Source organism: Macaca fascicularis, chromosome 1 (assembly GCF_037993035.2).
Source record: "Macaca fascicularis isolate 582-1 chromosome 1, T2T-MFA8v1.1".
In the NCBI taxonomy this organism is placed as follows: domain Eukaryota; kingdom Metazoa; phylum Chordata; class Mammalia; order Primates; family Cercopithecidae; genus Macaca; species Macaca fascicularis.
Window position 1 is genome coordinate 115,302,096 of NC_088375.1, and position 26,432 is coordinate 115,328,527.

The 26,432-nt window shown below is 39.0% G+C and overlaps 1 protein-coding gene and 1 pseudogene across 11 annotated transcripts in view; both read left to right on the plus strand.

The window, feature by feature from the left end:
- Positions 1–26,432, plus strand: part of WARS2 (tryptophanyl tRNA synthetase 2, mitochondrial) — a 113,480-nt gene that overhangs the window by 8,544 nt on the left and 78,504 nt on the right. The window lies entirely within an intron of this gene.
- LOC135971483 (small ribosomal subunit protein eS1-like) lies at positions 2,399–6,931 on the plus strand (annotated as a pseudogene).

A 26,432-nucleotide genomic window follows, 5' to 3' on the forward strand; every position in this document is an offset into this window, starting at 1 on the left:
GAACCCTTGCCAGTTGGGGGGAGAGAGCCAGATTGGCCCCCCGACTATGGCTACTAGTTACCTGGCAAACTTTGGCTTTTCCCATGGCTGGCAACCTTCTAGCTACTCCCATGCCACTAAGCTATGAGACATCCAGACTCAATAACTTATTAGAGACCCAAGTTCATCGGGGATAAACATTCACACAAACATTGTACTAAGTTGACTGGCTCTTCATTAAGAGGAAGTGTGGGAAAGTAGATCATGCATGACTATTTGGATCAGCCAGGCCTGGCTCCACCACCACATTTTAAATGTGATTCCAGGCAGTTTTTTGACCTCACTAAACCTAAGTTGTCTCATGTGCAACATGTTAATAATACTCCTCACATTGTAGGAATTTTATGTAGATTTGAAATCCTACCATATATAAAGTTCCTTGGCTACGTCACAGCACCTGGTAGGTCCTCCCTGCTTGATGATGACTTCTTCAATAATATATAATTCTATCCAGCAACCTTTCTCTTTTTATCACTCTTAGTAGGATTTTTCCCATTGCCATACTATTCTTTCCCCCCCTAAAACGCCCCCCAAAATCAGTCTGACTATGTTAATCTCCCAAAAGCAGGGTTCTAATTATGTTGTTCCCTTGCTGAGAAGCCTATGGGGGTTTCTGATAAAGTCCAGACTTCCCACAGAACGTTTAAAACTTTGCACAGTCCAGATCCAAAATACCTCTCTAGACCATTGCTATCTTACATAGATCCTTTGCCCTAGAGTTCACAAAATTTCCAAGTTTCCTCAGAGCGACTCCCTTTTACTTCCTTATTAATGCCATTGCCTCTTCTTGGAAAGGCCTTTCTTCTTATCCTTATCTGTCTGTATTCTATCATTCTTTAAAAACAAAACAGAAATATGTACAGCTTTCTGCAGTATCAATTATACCACAATGAAGTGTTTTAAAACAAACAGCAACAAAACAAATCTCATGTATAGGTTCTAAAAACTTTGTTCTGAAGCTGGAAATGATTGCTTCCATTTTGAAATTTTATAGGACATTGTGTCTTTCTTATAGAAAAAAAACATCGTTTATACTCTGTCTTTGTGTATAGGCATTTGCTTTAAGATAGATGGAAGAGCATGCTCTTTTTCATTTGGACCTTTTGTGAATACCTCAGCAGAAAACAGTTTAATGTGCACCATACCACAGGTACAGCATAGGTTGCTACTCAACAGGCAGACCTCACCAGGCAGTATGTTTCTAGAGGCCACCACCAGTCATGAAAGATAGGAAGATTCTTCCTGTTGAGCCCTGGCTGTGATAACTATATGTGTGAGAAAATGAGTTATTATAATAATAAAGATTTAATTCTTAAATCTTTGGCATAATAACTCCTATTACAGGAGGAGCTCAATAAGTATTTAATGAGTTAATGAATTCAATGAAAAAAAATCAATGACACAACACATGAGACAGTGCATGGCATTGTCATCAAGGAGACTGCTGAACTTAAACCATACATTTTTGTGTGCATTTTTATTTTTTTAATTACAAAAGATGTGTAATGTTTGCTGCAGTTAATAAGTGATCTTATTGCCCCAAGTATCCACATGTTTATAAATGATTGGAAGGTCATACTAATCATTTAGAGAAAATTTATTTCAACAATTTTCTCTAAGAGGGTATGAATTTCAAACTTCTTGCTTAACTGACTTTTATTGCCACTCTGGCCCTAATAGTATTTTTCACAGGTACCACTAATTATACTAGGGTTTGCCACCTCTTTATATTATACTGAGGTTTTTTACATTTGTATATAGAAAAGTGTAGACATACTCAGGATTAAGATGAAGAGATTTTAAGTATGGTTTTGCCTCAAGGAACTGTCTAGTTCATAAATGTGCCATATTATCTATATAACCACTGATGGGCTTTTATAATCCAGAGTATGCTTTCTTCCACTTATAAAGCAAATAAAAAGCTCATTGATTGTATTGACATTGCCTTTTTTTTTTTTTTTCTCATTTACCTACCTTAAGCCCCGTTTAAGCAACCTGTCAAACCATGCCTAGCATTTTTGCTCTGTAGATCTTGGTATGCCCTGCATAGATCAAGAAAACAGCCCTAGGTCTCACTGCACCGTTACGTCATGTAGATAGGCCATTTGTAAGCTAATGCAACTTCATTTTTCTTTGCACCTTGATAAATGCAGAGAAATGTGGTTCAAACAGATTTTATATCTATATAACCAAGGTTTTGCAAAGAATTTATATTTTCTTCTTTTAAAGTGGCCAGTGATATTATAGTAGTTGGTCAGGAAAGCTTTATTGCAATGCTTGCTTACCAAATTGTCATTACATGTTTAATAAAACCTTAAATCGTGCTATATCATATCTGTTAGAGAGAATGGGATTCTTTTTTTTTTTGAGATAGAGTATCGCTCTGTTGCCCAGGCTGGAGTGCGGTGGTGCAGTTAGAGCTCACTGCAGCCTTGATGTCCTGGACTCAAGTGATCCTCCTTGTGATACTCACCTTCCTGCGTAGCTGGGACTACAGGCACAGGCCACCACATTTAGCTACCTTTTTTGTTTTTTATTAAATGCAAGGTCTCACTATGCTGTCCAGTCTGATCACAAGCTCCTGGGCTCAAATGGTTCTCCTGCCTCAGCCTCCAAAAGTGTTGAGATTATAGGTGTGAGCCACTCTGCCTGGCCAAGAGGACAGGTTTGGTTGCAGCATCTATCTGGTAAATCTATGTCTAACTGTATTCAGGCTGCTATAACAAAATACCATAGACTGTGTATCATAAACAACAGACATTTATTTGTCACAGTTCTGGAGGCTAGAAAGTCCAAGATCAAGGTGCTGACACATTCCATGTCTGGTGAGGGCTTCCTTCCTGGTTCATTCTCTGAGATCTTTTTTATGAGGGCGCTGATCACCTCCCAAAAGCCCCACCTCCTAATGCCATTACATTGGGAATTAGGTTCCAACATATGAATTTTGGGAGGACACAAACATTCTCTTGCAGTCTGTGACTACAGTGGCCAGACATCTTGTAAAATCCAGAACCAGTTATACTTTATAACCATAAATCTTTAAAGTGTCTTTGAAATTTCAGTGTTTCAGCATCCACCTGACATCTCCTGCACTGTGTCTCACATTCTAAAATAGAACAAAACTTCTTTAGCAGACCACATTCCCTTAATTTTGATTGAAAATATATTAACATATCTAGGACTAAAATAGAGACACAGCTTGCCCTCTTGTCTGTCTTTTCCATCTAGCTAGCAGGGATTTTGGTCAGGCTTCCATTATACCTGTCTTTTGAAAGTCAGATGCTTACCTTTAGACCAACCATGTGGATATAGGGTCAGCCAGTTTCCATTTTGACCGCAAGTTAGAAGGAATGGGGAATGAGAGGGGTGGCTATTCAAAAAGGAGTAACAAAGCCATGACCACTGATGGGATTACTGTCAGCTGAATACCATTTAAATTCCATTTTCTACAGGGAGATCATTAAGAATAAAGCATGTACATTGCAGGGGTGGGGGGATGGGAGTGGGTGGGTGGCGGGGAATGTTAAATCAAGCTTTTTAAAATTTCTCTCAGTTCAAACCCTGGGGAGGAAACCAGAGTTGAGGAATTAAAAAAGGGAGACAGAGATGGCAGAAGAATCGTTAGAGTGTAGATCTAAGCATTCCAAGGGGGTAGAGAATGTCAAGAAGAAGAAATGAAGAGCAAGATAGTGACATGATAAGATAAAGACTAAAAATTATCCATTAGAATTTAACCTATAATCCCAGCACTTTGGGAGGCTGAGGTGGGTGGATCACCTGAGGAGTTTGAGACAAGCCTGGCCAACATAGTGAAACACCATCTCTACTAAAAAATACAAAAATTAGAGGCCAGTGGTTGTGGGTGCCTATAATCCCAGCTTCTCGGGAAGCTGGAGTAGGAGAATAGCTTGAACCCAGGAGGTGGAGGTTGCAGTGAGCCCAGATAGCACCACTGCACTCTGGCCTGGGCAACAGAGCAAGACTCTATCTCAAAAAAAAAAGAATTTACAGTTGGTATTATCACTAAAGACATTAGCAAACAAAAGTTTTAGAAAAGTTATTGGTGAAGAAGTTCAGTTACAATGAGAGAAAACGTGAGAAAGTGAGTATTGCTCGTTTGAAGATCCTGATTGAGAAGGGAGTGAGCAGGTGAAGGAAGCTACAAAGAATGGCCTTCCCAAAAATTTTCTTGAAGGTAAGGTCTTTTGGGATGAAAGAAACTTGAACATGACTGTTAGAGCAAGTAAAGATGGAGAGATTGACGATACAGGAAAGAGATGGAAAGAAATGGGAAAAAATTTGTCCAGAGCAAATGATTGAACACTAGGAGAGTGGGAGAAAGGTAGAGATAGGTGTGGGTCTAGGTAAGTTTGCTGAGAATGGCGTGGGAAATCAAGGAGCTCCAAACACTACTGAGCATCATTCTCTCAGATGGCTTTAGTCCTGAGGTGATGGTGTATGTTAGTGGGTTTGTGTATGGATTCTGCAATCGGTCTCCTTGCATTCAAACCAAAGTTCTTCCATTCAATAAATGGGTATCCTTGGGCAAGTTACTGAGCCTCTCTGTACCTCATTTTCGTTTATAACATGGAGAAGAACATTGAGATAAAAGCTTGAGCTAGACTGCCAGGATTTGGAGCTAGTAAGCTCTACTGCTTACTGGCAGTGTGACCTTGTGAAGTCACTTGATTTTTCTGTGCCTTAATTTTTTTTCATCTGTAAAACAGACCATAATAGTATATACCTCAGTTTTTGGCTCTCTGAGCAGCACCATGGCAGTTGGCAAGAACAAGCGCCTAATAAAAGGCGGCAAAAAGGGAGCCAAGAAGAAAGTGGTTGATCTATTTTCTAAGAATGATTGGTATGATGTGAAAGCACTTGCTATGTTCAATATAAGAAATATTGGAAAGATGCTAGTCACCAGGACCCAAGGAATCAAAATTGCATCTGATGGCTTCAAGGGTTGTGTGTTTTAAGTGAGTCTTATTGATTTGCAGAATGATGAAGTTGCATTTAGAAAATTCAAGCTAATTACTGAAGACGTTCAGGGCAAAAACTGCCTAACATCCATGGCATGGATCTTACCCATGACAAAATGTGTTCCATGGTCAAAAAATGGCAGACAATGATTGAAGCTCACATTGATGTCAAGACTACTGATGTTTACTTGCTTCATTTGTTCTGTGTTGGTTTCACTAAAAAATGCAACAATCAGATATGGAAGACCTCTTATGCTCAGCACCAACAGGTCCTCCAAATCCGGAATAAGATGATGGAAATCATGACCTGAGAGATACAGACAAATGACTTGAAATAAGTGGTCAATAATTGATTCCAGACAGTAATGGAAAAGACATAGAAAAGGCTTGCCAATCTATTTATCCTCTCTATGATGTCTTCGTTAGAAAAGTAAAAATGCTGAAGAAGCCGAAGTTTGAATTGGGAAGACTTATGGAGCTTCATGGTGAAGGTAGCAGTTTTGGAAAAGTTACTGGGGACAAGACAGGTGCTAAAGTTGAACGAACTGATGTATATGAACCACCAGTCCAAGAATCTGTTTGAAGTTCAGACTTATAATAGTGGCAAATAAAAAATCCTCTATTTGTGGGAAAAATATCCAAATAGTATCTACCTCAGAGTGTTACCATGAGTGTGAGAATTCAATGAGTTAATATTTGTAACTATGTAGAACAGTGCTAGGCACACTGTAGGTATTATGCAGGTTTTTAAAAAGGGTTTTATAAGCAGGGTTGAGAGCCTAATTGAAATTAGAAATTGCAAATTAGATTTGGAACAAAATTCTGCATTATTTTGAGATTTCCCCCCCTCCCCCAAAACTGCTCAGCTAGTAAGGGGTATAAGTGAAGAATGAGTTCTCTACCCTTGATCCACGATTGGAGTTTTTGTCTTGGCTAGGGGAGCTGAGGTTGCTCGGGAGAACATAGTCCAAGTGATGACCTTGGGGCCAGGCTGGGTAGGGAAGAAGAGAAGACAGGTAGGGAGTGCTGTATCAGCAAAAAATGGAAAAATCAAAGGCTGTGATTTCTAAATAAGGTTGAAGAGCACATATAGTGGGAATTAGAGAATGAAAGAGTTAAAAGGTAGAAGGTTGCAGACTGAGTAGAATATTGACATTTATGATTTCAAAAATGGAGAAATTCTGTGTAATGGCAAGGCCCAGGGTATAACATGGGAATAAAGGATTGAGGTTGAGGAGATGCAACAAATGTATTGAATGCTAGTGTATTGGATAGGTAGTCTACCTGACAATTGAACTCTCTTGGAGAATAGAATTTGAGGCAGAGAGACAGCCAGCTTCCTAATCCTTTAATCAGTTTAGAAGAATATTCAAGAGGTGGAAAGATAACAACAGAGGCTGAATAAGTGTAAATATCTATTCTTCTCTCGTTTATGTAGTCATGTAAAACTTTTTGGACCCATTGTCTTCTGAATGATTAGAAGACCCTGTTCAGTGGAGGATTATTTGAATATGTCACCTGGTGAATTCTGTCCTCATCTCTAATTCATGAGAGTAATGAAGTTGTGAGTATTTTATAGTATTGATTCAACAAGTATTTAGTGAATACTTATTATGTGGTAGGTATTGGAGATAGACCAGTGAAAAACAGAAATCTTAAATTCCAGTAGGAGAGACAGACAACAAGTAATTAAGATATATAGTATGTTAGATAATAGTGATATGGAGAATGAAACAAAGCAAAGCAGGAATCAGGAGGTGGGTAGCCAAAGGGTACCACAGTTGTAAATTGGGTGGTCAGCAGAGGCCTCCAAGAAGGTGACTTTTAATGGAAGACCTGAAGGTGGTGAGAACATGTACAAAGTAGATATCTGAGGGAAGAGGATGCGAGGAAGAGGAAAGAAGAATGGAAAAGCCACGAGGTGGGGGCTAAACTGTCATGTTTGAAGACCAGCATAGAGGCCAGTATGGCTGCAGGAGAGTGAGCATTTTCTGTAACAAATACTATATAGCACTTACTATGTGTTGGATACTTTTCTAAATACTTCACAAGTATTAACTCATTTAATCGTTATATCAACCCTATAAGACGGTACAGATGAGGATCTGTGAAACAGATGTTAAGTAACTTGCCACACAAGCAACAGAATGCGCACAGCTAACAAGGGTGAAGAGCCAGGACCTTAACCTTGGGGTGGTTTGCATTATGCTGTTCATTATAGTAATAATATACGAAGTCAGATGGCTAATAGGAGGGTGGACGTGGGGAGGTCAGTTGTATAGAACCTTAGAATAAATTGTAAAGACTTTGACTTTTTCTGGCATTAAATTGGGAAGTCATGGGAAGGTTTTGTGTGGGAGAATAGCGTGATATGATGTAAGTTTTAAAGTCTCACTCTGGTTATCATGTTAAAAATAGAATATAGAGGAACAAGAGTAGAAGCGAGGAGACCAGGTAAGAGGCTACAGGATTCAAGCAAAAGGTGATGGTGGCTTGGACTAGGGTGAGTGGTGAAGATGGTTTCATGAGACGTGATCAGGTTCTGGATATTTATTTTATTTTTGTATTTTATTTCATGTCATTTCATTTCATTCCATTTTTTGAGACAGAGCCTCACTCTGTCACCCAGGCTGGAGTGCAGTGGTGCTATCTCGGCTCACTGCAAACTCCACCTCCTGGGTTCAAGCGATTCTCCTGCCTCCGCCTCCCAAGTAGCTGGGACTACAGGAGAGCGCCATGCCTGACTAATTTTTGTATTTTTAGTAGAGACGAGGTTTCACTGTGTTGGTCAGGCTGGTCTCGAAATCCTGAGTTCAAGTGATCTGCCCACCTTGGCCTCCCAAAGCATTGGGATTACAGGCATGAGCCACCACACCCGGCCATGGATATTTATTTTAAAGCTAGAGCAAATAAGATTTTCTGACTAATTAGATGGAAGATGAAAGAAACAAAAGAGTCAATGATGATTCCAAAGTTTCTGGCCAGAGCAACTGAAAGAATGAATTTGCAATTTACTGAGATAGAAAATAATGTAACAGTAACAAGATTTTGGGAGGGAAGATCAGGGATTATCAGGAGTTAAGTTTTAGGCAAATTGAGTTTAGATGCTTAGTGAACATCTAAGTGGAAATGTCAGGTAGGCAGTTACACATGTGAGACCAAAGCTTAGGGGAGAGATATAGATGGAGATGTACATTTGAGAGTCCTCTGTATAGACTGTGCTGAAAGCCTTGAGATAGGGTATGATTATCTGTGCAGTAGGTTTAGAAAGAGAAGAGAGGAGTGGAGGGGAAGGATGGGAGGGGAGGGTGAGAAGGGAGGGGTGGTTCCAGTACTGAGCCTGTGAACATTCCAACATTAAGTGGCTGGGATGATGAGAACCAGACAAGATCTATTATCCAGATAAGTATAAGATAAGTAGGAAGTGGTAACATGCTGGAAGCCAAGTTAGGAAAATGTTTTATAGACTAACATTAATGTGTGTGTGTGCGCGCATGCACACAAGTGCATGCTCTTGCACACAGTCAAAAACACCCTCCCCCCCAAACACACATGTCTTATATGTAGATGGAATGATGAGGAGTATCAACTACTTTTCTTCAATAATTACCATAGTCTGTACTTGCAGGCAGATTTAGTTGGGAAGCCAAATTATTAAGTAAGATAGCTTGATGGGTATGGAATCAGAGCAAAGGGAGTTCACTGAAGCACTTCATTGGCTAAGGTAATCAAGCTATCATTATCCAAAGATCCATCTCCAGTATGGGACACACCTGTTCCTTGAGCAACATATTGCTGGCCTGTGCCATAGTGCCAACTCACTTGGGCAGTTCTTTAAAACCCAAGGCTGAAGTTTTCCCAGTAGAGCTTCTTTTTTAAAGCTTCCACCCCTCAAGGGGACATATTCTTTCTTTAGATATGTTGATGTGCCTCATTTTGTTTCTATAAGTGTATTAAGTCTTGTCCTCAGAGTTCTTATACTTTTTGAGGGGGGTGGGTGGGGTCACTATTTACTTTGATTAAAATGTTGACCTCCTATCTTGAAAAATGTGTATATGCATTCTCAAAACTGCATACAGTTTCACAAGTTCATAAACCCAAGTTAAGAACTCCTAAATTTTTTTTCCTATCCTCAGCTGATTTTTTCTTCTCAATTTCTCTTACTATTCTTTTTTTTTCTCCCTCACCCTCCTCGCATCCATTTCCCCAAATCCCCAGAGTCCATTCTGTCATTCTTATGCCATTGTGTCTTCATAGTTTAGCTACCACTTGTGAGAACATACTGTGTTTGATTTTCCCATTCATGAGTTACTTCACTTAGAAGAGTGGTCTCCAACTTCATCCAGGTTGATGTGAATGCCATTATTTAATTCCTTTTTATGGCTGAGTAGTATTCCATGGTATATATACCACATTTTCTTTACCCACTTGGTTGATGGGCATTTAAGCTGGTTCCATATTTTTGCGATTGTGAATTGTGCTGCTGTAAACATGTGTGCCTAGATGGCTTTTTCATAAACATGACTTCTTTTCCTCTGGGCAGGTATCCAGTAGTGGGATTGCTGGATCAAATAGTAGTTCTGCTTTTAATTATTTAAGGAACCTTCATAGTGTTTTCCATAGTGGTTGTACTAGTTTACATTCCCACCAGCAGTGTAAAACTGTTCCTTCTCACCACATCTACGCCAACATCTATTACTTTTTGATTTTTAAATTATGGCCATTCTTGCAGGAGTAAGGTGATATCACATTGTGGTTTTGATTTGCATTTCCCTGATAATTAGTAATTTTTATTTTAGCATTTTTCCATGTGCTTATGGCCATTTGTATATCTTCTTTTGAGAATTGTCTATTCATGTCCTTAGCCCACTTTTTGATGGGATTGATTGCTTTTTTCTTGCTGATTTGCTTGAGTTCTTTGTAGATTCTGGATATTAGTCCTTTGTCAGGTATATAGATTCTGAAGATTTTCTTCCATACTGTGAGTTGTCTGTTTACTCTACGGATTGTTGCTTTTGCTGTGTAGGCACTTTTTAGTTTAATTATCTTGGTTTTTGTTCCGTTTGCTTTTGGGCACTTGCTCATGAATTCTTTGCCTAGGCCAATATCTAGGAGAATTTTTCTGATGTTATCTCCTAGAATTTTTAGGTTTCAGGTCTCAGATTTAAGTCTTTGATCAATCTTGAGTTGATTTTTGTATAAGGTGAGAGTAGAGGATCCAGTTTCATTATTCTACATGTGGCTTGCCAATTATTCCAGCACCATTTGTTGAATAGGGTGTCCTTTCCTCACTTTATGTTTTTGTTTGCTTTCTCGAAGATCAGTTGGCTGTATTTAGCTTTATTTCTGGGTTCTCTATTCCATTCCATTGTACTACGTGCCTGTTTTTATACTAGTACTATGCTGTTTTGGTAATTCTAACCTTGTAGTAGTTTGAAATTGGGTCATGTGATGCCTCTAGATTTGTTCTTTTTGCCTGGTCTTGCTTTGGCTATGTGGGCTCTTTTTTTGTTACATATGAATTTTAGGATTGTTTTTTCTAGTTCTGTGAAGAGTGTTAGTGGTATTTTGATGAGAATTGCATTGAATTTATAGATCGCTTTTGGCAGTATGGTCATTTTTACAATGTTGATTCTACCCATTCATGAACATGGGTTGTGTTTCCATTTGTTTGTGTCATCTCTGATTTCCTTCAGCAGTATTTCATCATTTTCCCTGTAGAGATCTTTCACCTCTTAGGGTTAGGTATATTCCTAAGAATTTTATTTTATTTTATTGCAGCTGTTGTAAAAGGGGTTGAATTCTTGATTTGATTCTCAGCTTGATTGCTATTGGTGTATAGCAGTGCTACTGATTTATGTACATTGATTTTGTATCTGAAACTTTACTGAATTCATTTATTAGATCTAGGACCTTTTTAGATGAGTCTTTTTTTTTAATTTTTTTTTTTATTATACTTTAAGTTCTAGGGTATATGTGCACAACATGCAGGTTTGTTACATATGTATACTTGTGCCATGTTGGTGTGCTGCACCCATCAACTCATCATTTACATCAGGTATAACTCCCAGTGCAATCCCTCCCGCCTCCCCCATCCCCATCGTAGGCCCCGGTGTGTGATGTTCCCCTTCCCGAGTCCAGGTGATCTCGTTGTTCAGTTCCCACCTACGAGTGAGAACATGTGGTGTTTGGTTTTCTGTTCTTGCGATAGTTTGCTGAGAATGATGGTTTCCAACTGCATCCATGTCCCTACAAAGGACACAAACTCATCCTTTTTTTATGGCTGCATAGTATTCCATGGTGTATATGTGCCACATTTTCTTAATCCAGTCTGTCACTGATGGACATTTAGGTTGATTCCAAGTCTTTGCTATTGTGAATAATGCCGCAGTGAACATACGTGTGCATGTGTCTTTGTATCAGCATGATTTATAATCCTTTGGGTATATACCCAGTAATGGGATGGCTGGGTCATATGGTACATCTAGTTCCAGATCCTTGAGGAATCGCCATACTGTTTTCCATAATGGTTGAACTAGTTTACAATCCCACCAACAGTGTAAAAGTGTTCCTATTTCTCCACATCCTCTCCAGCACCTGTTGTTTCCTGATTTTTTAATGATTGCCATTCTAACTGGTATGAAATGGTATCTCATTGTGGTTTTGATTTGCATTCCTCTGATGGCCAGTGATGACGAGCATTTTTTCATGTGTCTGTTGGCTGTATGAATGTCTTCTTTTGAGAAATGTCTGTTCATATCCTTTGCCCACTTTTTGATGGGGTTGTTTGTTTTTTTCTTGTAAATTTGTTTGAGTTCTTTGTAGGTTCTGGATATTAGCCCTTTGTCAGATGAGTAGATTGCAAAAATTTTCTCCCATTCTGTAGGTTGCCTGTTCACTCTGATGGTAGTTTCTTTTGCTGTGCAGAAGCTCTTTAGTTTAATGAGATCCCATTTGTCAATTTTGGCTTTTGCTGCCGTTGCTTTTGGTGTTTTAGACATGAAGTCTTTGCCCATGCCTATGTCCTGAATGGTACTACCTAGGTTTTCCTCTAGGATTTTTATGGTATTAGGTCTAACATTTAAGTCTCTAATCCATCTTGAATTAATTTTCGTATAAGGAGTAAGGAAGGGATCCAGTTTCAGCTTTCTACTTATGGCTAGCCAATTTTCCCAGCACCATTTATTAAATAGGGAATCCTTTCCCCATTTCTTGTTTCTCTCAGGTTTGTCAAAGATCAGACGGCTGTAGATGTGTGGTATTATTTCTGAGGACTCTGTTCTGTTCCATTGGTCTATATCTCTGTTTTGGTACCAGTACCATGCTGTTGTGGTTACTGTAGCCTTGTAGGATAGTTTGAAGTCAGGTAGTGTGATGCCTCCAGCTTTGTTCTTTTGACTTAGGATTGTCTTGGTGATGCGGGCTCTTTTTTGGTTCCATATGAACTTTAAAGCAGTTTTTTCCAATTCTGTGAAGAAAGTCATTGGTAGCTTGATGGGGATGGCATTCAATCTATAAATTACGTTGGGCAGTATGGCCATTTTCACGATATTGATTCTTTCTATCCATGAGCATGGTATGTTCTTCCATTTGTTTGTGTCCTCTTTTATTTCACTGAGCAGTGGTTTGTAGTTCTCCTTGAAGAGGTCCTTTACATCCCTTGTAAGCTGGATTCCTAGATATTTTATTCTCTTTGAAGCAATTGTGAATGGGAGTTCATTCATGATTTGGCTCTCTGTTTGTCCATTACTAGTGTATAAGAATGTTTGTGATTTTTGCACATTAATTTTGTATCCTGAGACTTTGCTGAAGTTGCTTATCAGCTTAAGGAGATTTTGGGCTGAGAGGATGGGGTTTTCTAAATATACAATCATGTCATCTGCAAACAGGGACAATTTGACTTCTTCTTTTCCTAACTGAATACCCTTGATTTCTTTCTCTTGCCTGATTGCCCTAGCCAGAACTTCCAACACTATGTTGAATAGGAGTGGTGAGAGGGGGCATCCCTGTCTTGTGCCAGTTTTCAAAGGGAATGCTTCCAGTTTTTGCCCATTCAGTGTGTTATTGGCTGTGGGTTTGTCATAAATAGCTCTTATTATTTTGAGATACGTTCCATCAATACCGAATTTATTGAGAGTTTTTTGCATGAAAGGCTGTTGAATTTTGTCAAAGGCCTTTTCTACATCTATTGAGATAATCATGTGGTTTTTGTCTTTGGTTCTGTTTGTTTGCTGGATTATGTTTATTGATTTGTGTATGTTGAACCAGCCTTGCATCCCAGGGATGAAGCCCACTTGATCATGGTGGATAAGCTTTTTGATGTGCTGGTGGATCTGGTTTGCCAGTATTTTATTGAGGATTTTTGCATCGATGTTCATCAGGGATATTGGTCTAAAATTCTCTTTTTTTGTTGTGTCTCTGCCAGGCTTTGGTATCAGGATGATGTTGGCCTCATAAAATGAGTTAGGGAGGATTCCCTCTTTTTCTATTGATTGGAATAATTTCAGAAGGAATGGTACCAGCTCCTCTTTGTACCTCTGGTAGAATTCAGCTGTGAATCCGTCTCGTCCTAGACTTTTTTTTGGTTGGTAGGCTATTAATTATGGCCTCAATTTCAGAGGTTGCTATTGGTCTATTCAGGGATTCAACTTCTTCCTGGTTTAGTCTTGGGAGAGTGTAAGTGTCCAGGAAATTATCCATTTCTTCTAGATTTTCTAGTTTATTTGCGTAGAGGTGTTTATAGTATTCTCTGATGGTGGTTTGTATTTCTGTGGGGTCGGTGGTGATATCCCCTTTATCATTTTTTATTGCATCTATTTGATTCTTCTCTCTTTTCTTCTTTGTTAGTCTTGCTAGCAGTCTATCAATTTTGTTGATCTTTTCAAAAAACCAACTCCTGGATTCATTGATTTTTTAGAGGGTTTTTTGTGTCTGTATCTCCTTCAGTTCTGCTCTGATCTTAGTTATTTCTTGCCTTCTGCTAGCTTTTGAAGGTGTTTGCTCTTGCTTCCCTAGTTCTTTTAATTGTGATGTTAGAGTGTCAATTTTAGATCTTTCCTGCTCTCTCTTGTGGGCATTTAGTGCTATAAATTTCCCTCTACACACTGCCTTAAATGTGTCCCAGAGATTCTGGTATGTTGTATCTTTGTTCTCATTGAATTCAGAGAACATCTTTATTTCTGCCTTCATTTCGTTATGTACCCTGTAGTCATTCAGGAGCAGGTTGTTCAGTTTCCATGTAGTTGAGCGGTTTTTATTGAGTTTTTTTAGTCCTGAGTTCTAGTTTGATTGTACTGTGGTCTGAGAGGCAGTTTGTTATAATTTCTGTTCTTGTACATTTGCTGAGGAGGGCTTTACCTCCAATTATGTGGTCAATATTGGAATAAGTGTGATGTGGTGCTAAGAAGAATGTATATTCTGTTGATTTGGGGTGGAGAGTTCTATAGATGTCTATTAGGTCCGCTTGGTGCAGAGTTGGGTTCAATTCCTGGATATCCTTGTTAACTTTCTGTCTCGTTGATCTGTCTAATGTTGACAGTGGGGTGTTGAAGTCTCCCATTATTATTGTATGGGAGTCTAAGTCTCTTTGTAAGTCTCTAAGGACTTGCTTTATGAATCTGGGTGCTCCTGTATTGGGTGCATATATATTTAGGATAGTTAGCTCTTCCTGTTGAATAGATCTCTTTACCATTATGTAATGGCCTTCTTTGTCTCTTTTGATCTTTGATGGTTTAAAATCTGTTTTATCAGAGACTAGGATTGCAACCCCTGCTTTTTTTTGTTCTCCATTTGCTTGGTAGATCTTCCTGCATCCCTTTATGTTGAGCCAATGTGTGTCTCTGCATGTGAGATGGGTCTCCTGAATACAGCAAACTGATGGGTCTTGACTCTTTATCCAATTTGCCAGTCTGTGTCTTTTAATTGGAGCATTTAGTCCTTTTACATTTAAGGTTAAGATTGTTATGTGTGAACTTGATCCTGTCATTATGATATTAGCTTGTTATTTTGCTCGTTAGTTGATGCAGTTTCTTCCTAGCCTCGATGGTCTTTACATTCTGGCATGTTTTTGCAATGGCTGGTACCCATTGTTCCTTCCCATGTTTAGTGCTTCCTTCAGGATCTCTTGTAGGGCAGACCTGGTGGTGACAAAATCTCTAAGCATTTGCTTGTCTGTAAAGGATTTTATTTCTCTTTCACTTATGAAACTTAATTTGGGTGGATATGAAATTCTGAGTTGAAAATTCTTTTCTTTCAGAATGTTGAATATTGACCCCCACTCTCTACTGGCTTGGAGAGTTTCTGCCGAGAGATCTGGTGTTAGTCTGGTGGGCTTCCCTTTGTGGGTAACCCGACCTTTCTCTCTGGCTGCCCTTAACAGTTTTTCGTTCATTTCAACTTTGGTGAATCTGAGAATTATGTATCTTGGAGTTGCTCTTCTCGAGGAGTATCTTTGTGGTGTTCTCTGTATTTCCTGAATTTGAATGTTGGCCTGCCTTACTAGGTTGGGGAAATTCTCCTGGATGATATTCTGAAGAGTGTTTTCCAACTTGGTTCCATTTTCCCCCTCACTTTCAGGCACCCCAGTCAGACGTAGATTTGGTCTTTTCACATAATCCCATACTTCTTAAAGGCTTTGTTCATTTCTTTTTCCTCTTTTTTCTTTAGACTTCTCTTCTCGCTTCGTTTCATTCATTTGATCCTCAATTGCTGATACTCTTTCTTCCAGTTGATCGAGTCCGTTACTGAAGCTTGTGCATTTGTCACGTATTTCTCATGTCATAGTTTTTAATCTCTGTCAGTTCGTTTATGGCCTTCTCTGCATTGATTAGTCTAGTTTTCCATTCTTCCATTCTTTTTTCATGATTTTTAGTTTCTTTGCACTGGGAATGTAATTCCTCCTTTAGCTCTGAGAAGTTTGATGGACTGAAGTCTTCTTCTCTCAACTCGTCAAAGTCATTCTCCGTCCAGCTTTGATCCGTTGCTGGTGATGAGCTGCGTTCCTTTGGATGGGGAGATGCGCTCTTATTTTTTGAATTTCCAGGTTTTCTGCCCTGGTTTTTCCCCATGTTTGTGGTTTTATCTGCCTTTAGTCTTTGATTATGGTGACGTACTGATGGGGTTTTGGGGTGGGTGTCCTTCCTGTTTGTTAGTTTTCCTTCTGACAGTCAGGACCCTCAGCTGTAGTTCTGTTGGAGATTGCTTGAGGTCCACTCCAGATGCTGTTTGCCTGGGTATCAGCAGCGGAGGCTGCCGAAGATAGAATATTGCTGCACAGCGAGTGTTGCCATCTGATTCTTGCTCTGGAAGCTTCGTCTCAGGGGTGTATGCAGCCCTGTGAGGTGTGAGGTGTTGGTCTGCACCTAGTGGGGGACGTCTCCCAGTTAGGCTACTCAGGGGTCAGGGACCCACTTGAGTAGGCAATCTGTCCATTCTCAGATCTCAACTTCCGTGCTGTGAGATCCACTGCTCTCATCAAAGTTGCTAGACAGGGACATTTACCTCTGCTGAGGTTTCTGCTGCGTTTTGTTTAGCTATGCCCTGTCTCCAGAGGAGGTGTCTACAGAGGCAGGCAGGCCTCCTTGAGCTGTGGTGGGCTCCACCCTATTCGAGCTTCCTGGCGGGTTTGTTTACCTACTTAAGCCTCAGCAATGGCGGGCGCTCCTCCCTCAGCCTTGCTGCTGCCTTGCAGTTAGATCGCAGACTGCTGTGCTAACAATGAGGGAGGCTCCGTGGGTGTGGGACCCTCCCGGCCAGGTGTGGGATATAGTCTCCTGGTGTGCCATTTGCTAAGACCCTTGGTAAAGCGCAGTATTGGGGTGGGAATTACCCGATTTTCCAGGTGTTGTGTGTCTCAGTTCCCCTGGCTAGGAAAAGGGATTCCCTTCCCCCTTGCACTTTCCAGGTGAGGTGATGCCTCACCCTGCTTCAGCTCTCGCTGGTCAGGCTGCAGCAGCTGACCAGCGCTGATTGTCCGGCACTCCCCGGTGAGATGAACCTGGTACCTCAGTTGAAAATGCAGAAATCACCCGTCTTCTGTGTCGCTCGCGCTGGGAGCTGGAGACTGGAGCTGTTTCTATTCGGCCATCTTGCTCTGCCCTCCTGTATTCTTCTTGGATGAGTCTTTGGGTTATCTAGGTATGCAATAATTTCATTGCCAAAGAGCAACAGTTTGACTTCCTCATTACCAATTTGGATGCCCTTTATTTCTTTCTCTTGTCTGATTACTCTGGCCAGGTCTTCCAGTACCATATTGAATAGAATTGGTGAATGTGGGTATCCTTGTCTTATTCCAGTTCTCAGGGGAAATGCTTTCAACCTTTCCCCATTTAGTATAATGTTGCCTGTGGGTTTGTCATAGATCTCTTTTATTACTGTAAGATATATCCCTTCTATGCCAATTTTCCTAAGGGTTTTAATCATAAAGGAATGTTAGATTTTGTCAAATGCTTTTTCTGCATCTGTTAAGATGATCATATGATTTTTGTTTTTATTTCTGTTTATGTGATATATCATTACATTTATTTACTTGTGTATGTTAAACCAACCCCGCGTCCCTGGTATGAAACCCACTTGATCATGGTCAATTATCTTTTTGATATTGTGTTGTATTCATTTAGCTACAGAAGATTTTTGCATCTGTTTTCATCAGAGATATTGGTCTGTAGTTTTCTTTTTCTTGTTATGTCATTTCCTGGTTTTGGTATTAGGGTAATGATGGCTTCATAGAATGATTTAGGGAGGATTCCATCTTTATATTTTTCAGTAGTTTCAGTAGGATTGGTACTAATTCATCTTTGAATGTCTGATAGAATTCAGCTGTGAATCCACCTGGTCCTGTACCTTTTTTTGTTGACAACTTTTTTTTATTACTGTTTCAATCTCATTACTTTTTTTTTTTGTTTGTTTTAAGAGTTTTTGTTTCTTTCCGGTTTAATCTAGGAGGTTTGTATATTTCCAGGAATTTATAGTTTATATAGTTTATATACTAGGGTTTGTAGTTTATGCACATAAAGGTGTTCATAGTGGTCTTGAATTGTCTTTTGTATTTCTGTGGTGTCAGTTGTAATATCTCTCATTTCATTTCTAATTGACCTTATTTGGATCTTCTCTCTTCTTGATTAATCTCACTAATGGTTTATTGATTTTGTTTATCTTTTCAAAGAACCAGCTTTTTGTTTCATTTATCATTTGTATTTTCGTTTGTTTCAATTTCATTTAGTTCTGCTCTAATCTTTGTTATTTTTCTTCTGCTGGGTTTGGATTTGGTTTGTTCTTGTTTCTCTAGTTTCTTGAAATGTGACCTTAGATTTTCTATTTGTGTTCTTTCAGACTTTTTGATGTAGGCATTTAATACTGTGAACTTTCATCTTAGCACTACTTTTGCTATATTCCAGAGGTTTTGATTGGTTGTGCCACTATTATCATTCAATTCAAATAATTGTTTAAATTCCATCTTGATTTCATTGTTGACCCAAGGATCATTCAGTAACAGATTATTTGATTTGCATGTATTTGCATAGTTTTGAGGGTTCCTTTTGGAGTTAATTTCCAGTATTATTCCACTGTGGTCTGAGAGAGTACTTGATATAATTTCAGTTCTCTTAAATTTATTGAGATGTGTTTTGTGTTCTATCATATGGTCTATCTTGGAGGATGTTCCATGTGCTGATGAAAAAAATGTATATTCTGCAATTGTTGGGTAGAATGTTCTATAAATATCTGTTAAGTCAGTTTGTTCTAGAGTGTAGTTTAAGTCCATTTTTTCATTGTTGACTTTCTGTCTTGACCTGTCTAGTGCTGTCAGTGGAGTATTGAAGTTCCCCACTATTATTGTGTCTATCTCATTTCTTAGGTGTAGTAATAATTGTTTTATGAATTTGGGAGCTCCAGTGTTAGGTGCATATATATTTAGGATTGTGATATTTTCCTGTTGGACTAATCCTTTTATTATATAATGTCTCTGTTTGTCTTTTTTAACTGTTGTTACTTTAAGGTCTGTTTTGTCTGATATAATAGCTATCCCTGCTCGCTTTTGGTGTCCATTTGTATGGAACATCTTTTTTTCCACTCCTTTACCTTAAGTTTATGTGAGTCTTTACGTGTTAGGTGAGTCTCTTGAAGACACTAGATACTTGGATGGTGAATTCTTATACATCCTCCCATTCTGTATCTTTTAAGTGGAACATTTAGGCCTTTTACATTCAACATTAGCATTGAGATGTGAGATACTGTTTTATTCATCACTGTTAGTTGTTGCCTGAATACCTTGGGTTTTTAAAATTGTGTTACTTTTTTATAGATCGTGTGATATTTATGCTTTAAGGAAGTTCTATTTTGGTGTATTTTGAGGTTTTGTTTCCAGATTTACGACTCCTTTTAGCAGTTCTTGTAGTGCTGGCTTGGTAGTGGTGAACTCTCTCAGCAGTTGTTTGTCTGAAAACGGCTTTATCTCTCTTTCATTTATGAAACTTAGTTTTGCTGAATACAAAATTCTTGGCTGATAATATTTTGTTTAAGGTGGCTAAAAATAGGACCCCAATCCCTTCTGGCTTGCAGCATTTCTGCTGAGAAATCTGCTGTTAATCTGATAGGTTTTCCTTTATAAGTTACTTGATGCTTTTGCTTCACAGCTCTTAAGATGTTTTCCTTCGTCTTGACTTTAGATAAACTGATGACTATGTGCCTAGGTGATTATGTTTTTGTGATGAATTTCCCAGATGTTCTTTGAGTTTCTTAGATATTGATATCTAGATATCTAGCAAGACCAGGGAAGTTTTACTCGATTATTCCCTCAAATACGTTTGCATACTTTTAGATTGCTCCTCTTCCTCAGGAATACCAATTACTCTTAGGTTTGGTCATTTAACATAATCCCACATTTCTTAGAGACTTTGTTCATTTTTAAAATTCTTTTTTCTTTGTCTGTGTTGGATTGCGTTACTTCAAAAGCTTTGTCTTTGAGCTCTGAAGTTTTTTCTTCTGCTTGTTCGATCCTATTGTTGATACTTATCAGTGTGTTTTGCATTTCTCTAAATGTGTCTTTTATTTCCAGAAGTTGTGGTAGTCTTTTCCTTACCATATCTATTTATCTGGGAACTTTTTCATCCATATCCTGTATTTTTTTTAAATGTATTTAAATTGGTTTTCACCTTTTTCTGGTGCCTCTTTGCTTAGCTTAATAATCAACCTTCTGAATTATTTTTCTGGCAATTCAGAGATTTCTACTTGGTTTGGAGCCATTTATGGGTGTTATAGAACCTTGTTTTATCACATTACTAGAATATTTTTTTGGTTCCTTCTCATTTGGGTAGACTGTTTCATTGGAAAGATATGGAACTGAAGGGCTGCTCTTCAGGTTCTTTGGTCCCACAGGGTGATCCATTGATGTGATGCTCTCCCCGTTTCTCTAGGGATAGGGCTTCCTGAGAGCCAGACTGCAGTTATTGTTATTGCTTTCTGGGTCTAGCCACCCAGTGGGGCTACCAGGATCCAGGCTAGTGCTGTAAAGAGTGCTGTGATGCGACCCATCTTCAGTTCTCCCAGCTGTGGATACCACCACCTGCTCTGGTAGAGGTGGCAGGGGAGTGAAGTGGACTCTTTGGAAGTCCTCGGTTGTAGTTTCGTTTAGTGCACCAGTTTTCTTGAATACTGGTTATGCTCACAGTGAAGTTGTCACGTGGACAGACTTAGGACCTCTGGTTAGCCAGGGTGTTGCACATGGTAGAATTAGCTGTTGTTTTCTCTTTCTTTGGAGCAGGGTTGTTCTGCTATTAGTTGAGTTGGTTGGCCTCTAGCCAGAGGTGGCACTTTCAAGAGAGTGCCAGCTGCAGTAGTAGAAGGGGGATATAATCTTGCCCTACATTGGCCAGGATGAGTACTCCGGTTTCTCAGGTGATGGGTGGGGCCATGGAGCTCCCAAGAGATTATGTCTTTTGTCTTTGGCTAACAGGGCCAGTGGAGACAAACCATCAGGTGGGTGCAGGGTTAGGCAAGTCTGAACTCAGACTCTCCTTGGGTGGGGCTTGCTGCAGCCACTATGGGGGATCGTGGGGGTGGTTCTCAGGCCTGTAAAGTTGTGTTCCCAGGGGGATTATGGCTGCCTCTGCTGCATCATACAGGTCACCCGGGAAGTGGGGGAAAGCTGGCAGTGACATGCCTCACCCCACTCCCATGTAGCCAGCAAGGCCATTCTCACCTTCACCATGCCTCCCTAGCTGCACTGAGTTTATATACAGGCCGCAGGAGAGCAGAACTGAGATCTTGCCTTGGCCTAAAAGCCTTCCAGCTGAGAAAGCAAGCAGGGCTCTCAGTCCTTACCTCCCTGCCTGCCGGAACCTTTGGCTGTGACTTCTGCGTTTATATCTGCACTTCCTGTTCACTCCTCTCCCCTGCCCTGGATTCTGCTCAGGGAAGTTTTGCTCAGTTGAAATTATTACAGAGTTCAGCTAGGAGCTTCCTTTACCCTGTGGCCTCTCCCCAGTTCCACTGGCTGCCTTTCCTTCTCCAAGGACCTCTGTGAGATAAGGCCAGGAATGGCTTCCCTGGGGCCTGAGCTGAGGACTGGGAATGCCTACAGGGCTCTTTCTGCTACTTCTACTTTTATATTTCACTTGGCTCCCTAAATTCATTTTAGCTCTAAGTATGGTTAAATCCTCCTGTGATCTGGATTTTTAGGTTCCCCAGTGAGGATGTGTGTTCAGAGGCTGACTTTTTCCCCTTTCACACTTTGGGACCTCACAGTTTTTCGGCTGTCTTGTGGCACTTGCAGCAGGAAGCCACTTCTTTCAAAGGGTCTGTGAATTTTTTCAGTTTTCCTGGTATATTCCTGCAATGGTTCTTGGAGCCAAAGTTCACCGTGTGAGTCCCCAGACACTGTTCTGTTCTTTCTAAGTGGGAGCTGCACGTTAGTCCTGTCTCTTACCTGCCATTCTTCTTTTCTCCCTAACAACTCCTACTTTAAGTTGACCTATCTTTGTTTTATGGAAGAACCCAGAAAGTAAACGTATTTATTTCTTTCAAATGCTGAGCTCTCCTCCTCATTGTTGCCTCCTCCACTTACTAACTTTACTTACTCCACTTCCTAACTACAAAGCTGGTCTGATGCTGTATACCATAGGACTTTTATGTGAATAACTAGGTATTTCTAGTATGACAGAAAGTCAAATCTTCAATAAGTAACGTCTGGGAGAGTGAGGCAGACTTTATATAATATTTCTTACTGTACAAATGTACTTAGAGTGAAGGTCTAGTGTACACAGTAGCACAAACGCGTAATGCTTATGCTAGCCAATTCTGAAATCCGCCTTTAGAGAGGGTGTGAGAATCTTTCTGTAAGACAGTGCTGCCTAAACATTTGGGAACACACACACACACACACACACACACAATTTGGTTAATGTTTTGAGGGAAATCCTGAAAGAGTAAAAATATTTGCCTGAAGGGAGAGAAAAAAGCTTTCCAGGATATAAACAGTAACACCCATCTGAACTTCACAGAAAGTGTCATGGGTGTCAGTGATTAGAACTCATCAGATATTTGGCTGTCCTTTTCAACCAGAAGATCGATTTGAACCAGATTACCACATTCATGGTTTAGTTTTGAAGAGAGAAAGAAAGAGAGAGAAAACTAATTATTTGTGTCTTTGTTCAAAGGCCTTTTTGTATTGTATATCCCTGAAAAGCTCATAGGGGAGCCAGCCTTCACATCCATTAAGGTTAGTCCTGAAACTGTTGAATTTGATCTCTTCCATTTGCCATCTGGATACAGTAGAGAAAAAGCTATGCTGCATTGGGTTGCTGGACACTATCCAGAAAATAGCATGTCAGGGCATCAAAGGCTTGAGGCACTTGGTCCAGTCTGTCTAATGATCACAGGCAGGGTCTGCTCTCCAGTTTTGTAATATGTTTTATTTTTTCAGTGACAATATATATCCCAGTAAAATAGATCACAAGGGTTACTGCCAACTTGTCAAAACTAGGATACTTCCATCATAGACTTCAAAAAAAGACCATATTTTAATTGGGAAAAGCTTCATTGCCACAACTGAGGAAGCTCCATCTCCCTTATCCTAGTATATCCCCTTTCTTACAGACAGCACATACTGCAAGAAGGATTCTGATTCATAGATTGTTTCATCCCATCCCCAAGTCCCAAATTTAAAATCTCATGAATATTGACATTATTTAAAATTGTATTAATTATCCTGTTTGTAAGTGGGCCTAGTATCTGGCTAGTTAATGACCATACTGGCAGCTTTCCAGAAATCTGACAACCACATCTCATTATTCACACCAACTGGAGCCAATTGAAGCTGATTTTTTTTTCTGTTATTTTAAAATGTGGATGGGAAGCAACAGCAGTGGCATGTCTTCTAGTCTCCTCTGAGATTGGGGAGGAGGCTTGCATAATAGGACTTATAATATCAGGGAGCATATGGCTACATTTTAAGGTAGCTGGAAGCCATCTAAGCTGTGATAAAACAGGCTTTGGTTTAGTTCTCTGCAGGTTGTACTTAGGAATTCATTTATAGCTTCTGCAGTAAGCACAATTGTAGGGAATTGCCATTTTGTCTCTTACACAGGAATGAGATGGCAAGAAGAGTTGCCAAATCCTAACCGTGAAAATTACTTTTCTTGTGGACAGGAATGGTCCTCAACTGTACTCTGATTACTAGGACAACTAAATCTCCTAACCTGACCCAGGAAGCTGAAGAAACCTTGCTAAGTTGTGGCTGGGTTACTAAAAAGGGTGTCGTGTACCTTGTTCAGGTTATCTGGAAGGTCCAAAGTTGTTATATTCTGCTCCAAACTGATACTGTCAGTACTCCTATCTTCTCATCATTTATGAACTTTACTCAATAACTTTCTTGTTCTTCTTTTCTTCTTTTAGATCCTGGTATTGAAAACAAACAAAGTCTCCTCCAAACTATAAATCAAGCAAAGCAGTGTTAATTCTTAGCAATATTATCCCTGCTAAGCATTGTACACATACTCATAGCTTTCATTTGGCCACTTTCAGACTAGCCTGTCCCTTTCTATAGGCTGGTGACTTGTTTTTCCTTTAGTGTTTACCTGCTCTCAGATCCCCTCCCTGGTTTAAAAATAAAAGAGGAAAGACTGTGATAAGTCATTACTAGAGCCAGACTTCCTGGCCCCACCATCTCCTACCTGAGTTACTTAAACCCTTCTGTGCCTTAGTCACCTTATCTGTAAAATACGAATATTAATAGTGCCTATGTTATAGGTTTGTGTTGATAGCTAAGTAAGGTATATAAAGAAAAGGGCATAGTGTAGGAGAGTGCTCAGTACTGCGTATATTTACTATTGTTGTTTCTTATTAGATATAATTTAGAATAGACAGGTTTACTTATTTTTACCTCAAGCAAGTATTTAGCATGTTAAGCCTTTTATTACTTATTGTAAATGAAAAGAGCTTCAGGTCTGCTGAAAGAATTACAAAGATTAGCAAGCAGGAGAGTTGAAGCAAGAGAGATCCTTAAAATTATATTATTGTCTTACTACAGTTGAAGAAATAGCAGAAGCATAGAGTGTCATAGTCGAACTTACCTAGAAGAAGGCAAATTCCTAACTTCAGCCTCCTCTAGCCATCCTGTCTCACCTAAGAGGGGGAGAGAGATGAAAAAATAAGCTGAAAACACTTGTGAGTTTCACAGTTCAGGGTCACAGGTTCACCAAATCACTGAGACCTAATCATAAGACTATACAACACTTCATTGCCCCCTACGACTTGCCACTACACTATTGAAAGCCTGTTTACTGAAGTTCCTTTTACCTAGTAGATTATGTCCACCTTTGAACAAAAAATTACAAGACATACTAATGGGTAAAAAACACAATTTGAAGAGAATAAACAACCTCAGAACTAGAGTCAGATATGTCAGGTATATGAGAATTATTAGACCAGGAATTTTTTTTGACTATGATTAATATGTTAAGGACTTTAATGGAAAAAGTAGACAACATGAAAGAACAGATAGGTAATTTAAGCAGGGAGATGGGAATTCTAAGAAAGAAGTTTTAAAATGCTAGAGATCAAAAACACTGTATTAGAAGTGAAGAATGCCTTTGATAGGTTCATTAGTAGGGTGGACATAGTCATTGAAAGGACCTCTGTGCTTAAGACAATAGAAACTTCCAAAACTGAAAATCAATGAGCAAAAAAAAAAAGATAAACAAGAAAAGAATATCCAAGAACTATAGGACAACTATAAAAGTTATAAATACATGTAATGAAAATACTTGATGGAGAAGAAAAAGAGAAAGGAACAGAATCAATATTTGAAGCAAAAATGATTGAGAATTTTCTCCATATTAATGTTAGACAGCAAACACAGATCCAGGAAACTCAGAGACCACCAAGAAAGATAAGTGGAAAAGCAAACAAATAAACAAACCCCCCAAAACTATACCTAGGCGTATCATATTCAAAATGCAGAAAATCAAATATTTAAAAAAAAATCCTGAAAAAATCCAGAGGGAATAAATACCTATAGAGGAACAAAGATAAGAATTACAATTGACTTCTCTTCAGAATCCATGCAAGCAAAAAGAGAATGGAGTGAAATATTTAGTGTTAAGAGGAAAAAAAAATCAATCTGGAATTCTGTACCCTGTGAAATTATTATTTAAAAGTGAAGAAGAAATAAATACTTTCTTAGACAAATAAAGATTGAGAGATTTTGTTACAGGACACCTGCCTTGCAAGAAATATTAAAAGAAGTTCTTCAGAGAAAAGGAAATTGATATAGGTCAGAAACTTGGAGCTACATAAAGAAAGAAAAAGCATCAGAGAAAGAATAAGTGAAAGTAAAATGGAAACTTTAATCTTTCTTATTCCTAATTTAGCTAATAGATAATAATTTGTTCAAAATAATAATAGCAACAATCTATTTGATTACATATGCATATGTATATACTTATTTATGCTTATATATAAGGGAAATGAATGACACCAATGATACAAGGGATGGGAGGAAGGAATTAGGAATATTTTGTTATTACTAGGTATTCGTACCCCCTGTGAAGCAGTAGGTGTTATTTCAAAGTCACTTGGATTAGTTGTAAATTTATAGTGCAAAGTCTAGGGCAATCACATAGAAAAGTAAAAAAAGTATAATAGATATGCTAAAAAAGGAAAGAGAATTGAATCATATAAAATGTCCAATTAAAAACTACATAGGCAGAAAAGTATGGAAGACAAAAATAAGAAGTATGGAAGACAAAAATAAGAACAATAAGGCCGCAAGTAGAAAACAGTAGCAAATATGGTAGATATTAATCCACCTATATCAATAATAATTTTAAATGTCATTGGTCTAAATATACCAATTAAAAGACAGAGATTGTTGAAGTGGATTAAAAAAACCAACAAGAATCAACTTATGTTGTCTATAAG